Below are 2,500 nucleotides of genomic sequence, written 5' to 3'. Positions count from 1 at the left end.
GTCGATGTGTCAAACTCCAGAATTCTGACCCTTTATTCTTCATCTTGATCTTAATTTTTTTTTATTATTGCATCGGATTTTTACGGAGTATAATGAGGGAGGGCAGTAGGGTTTATTATCTGTTATGTAAATATTTAATTACTTGTGTATTTAAGTAGTGATGTATTTTCAAGCACAAACAAATATACAAATATATACACATGCACGCACGCACACACACACACACACACATACACATATCCACACACACACGCATACTCACAAACATATCAGGCACAGACACCATATGAAAATAAAAGAAGAAATAAATAGATGAAAAGAAGAAGAAGAAGAAGAAAAAAAAAAACGACTGTAAAACCACATAAAGTATTCGACGCCGGTGATGTTACATTCTACACACACGCACATGCACACATGAATATTAACACTCATACACATATACACACACACAGAGACACACACACATACACACACACACACACACACACACAGAAACACACACGCAACACACACACACACACACACACACACACACACGTACACAGACAGACACACACACAACACACACACACAGACACACACACAACACACACACAGACACACACACAACACTCACACACACACACAACACACACACACACACACACACATACGCACACACACACAACACACCCAGACAGACACACACACACACACACACACACACACACACACACACACAGACACACACACAGACACACACACACAACTCACACACACACAGACACAAATATCCAACTGTATCATTTTGTTTCGTAGAATATTTTCTGTAGGAGTCCGTTCCTGGTACTAAGGCAACACTGGATTTCACTTACGTTGTCTTATGTCTTGTGTTTCCAAGAACCTTTTTTTTTCATTGGTATAGAGACACACTGTTTATGCTAATGATGGTTATTCTTATCATTATCACTATTATTGTTATAATTATCATCATTATCAATGTCATTACTACTATCATTGTTATTGTTATCTTTACCATTACTGTTATGAAAATCATTATCATTGTTATCATAATTATTATAATCATTATCATGATTATCATGATTATCATGATTATCATCATTATCATTATTATAATTGTCATTATTATTATTAACCTTATCATCATTGTTATTGTTATCATTATTATCACTGTTCTTATTATTATCAACATCCTCATCATCATTGTAATTATTATCATTATTATCATTATCATTATTATTATTACTATCATTATTATTATTATTATCAATATTGTTATCGTTATTAGCATTATCCCTATTACCATTATTATTATTACTGAGTGTAGTAATTATCAACATTATCATTATTTCATTATTATCATCACTGTTATCATGTTTATTACTATAATTATCATTATTGTCAGTATCAATATTTTTACTATCACTAAAATCATTCTTCTTATTACTATTTTTGTTATTGTCATTGCCATTTTTGCTATCATTAACATGAATTTATTATCATCATTATCAGTTATATTTTCATAATCTTTGTTATTGTTATCATTATTATTATAATTGTTGTCACTATCATTATTATTATAATTGTTATCACTATCATTATTATTATAATTGTTATCACTATCATTATCGTCATCACCATTGTTATTATCATTTTCATCATCATTACTATCTTTTTTTATTATCCCTATCATTATTATTTTTATTATTGTTATTATTATCATTAATTATTGATATTATTTTCATTATTATTAACTTTATTTTACCATTGCTATCATCACTATCATTATAATTAGTATTAGCATCGTTATAACTATAGTTATCATCATCATTATTACCATCATTATTTTCGTTACTTTTTTCGTTATTATTGTTATGATTGTTACTATTGTTGTTATTATCCTAATTAATATCATTATTGTTACTATAATCATTGATACTATCATCATTATCTTTACCAATATTCGTATCATAATTATCATTGTTATTATCATTGATAATGTTATAATTACCATCATTACTATAATTACTACTATTATTATCATCATTATCATCATTATTATGTGAAAATAATTTTCATTATCATCATCATCATTAATATTCTTAGCACCGTTATTATCATTCATTCATTCATTCTTACGATTATTCATTCTTATGATTATTATTGTTATTGTTATTATTTCCATTGTCATAATCATTGCTATTATCATTAATTTCATCATTGTCATAATAATTATTAGCATTAATTTTATCATCATCACTATCGTTATCATCACCATTATTTTATCATGATTATCATCATTATCACTAATGCCATTGGTATTATCATAGTCGTTATTATCATCATTACTACTATTATCATTATCATTGTCATTACTACCATTACTATTATCACTCTTATCACTGGCTGATGTTGTTATTATCATTGCTTTTCATAATCATTATCAATATTATATTATGGAAATGTTCTATCATAAATATTGTAAGCGTCATCATAATCA

General features: G+C 27.6%; 1 protein-coding gene across 2 annotated transcripts in view; it reads right to left on the bottom strand.

Annotated features, from left to right (window-relative positions):
- Positions 1–2,500, bottom strand: part of LOC122250987 (uncharacterized) — an 81,871-nt gene that overhangs the window by 9,791 nt on the left and 69,580 nt on the right. The gene's annotated exons all lie outside the window — the stretch shown is intronic.

The sequence above is a fragment of the Penaeus japonicus genome, unplaced genomic scaffold (assembly GCF_977035675.1).
Source record: "Penaeus japonicus unplaced genomic scaffold, GWHDUDI00000001_assembly GWHDUDI00000019, whole genome shotgun sequence".
NCBI lineage: Eukaryota > Metazoa > Arthropoda > Malacostraca > Decapoda > Penaeidae > Penaeus > Penaeus japonicus.
The sequence above is the reverse complement of the archived record's forward strand: the minus strand, read 5'-3'. Positions and strand labels throughout refer to the sequence as shown.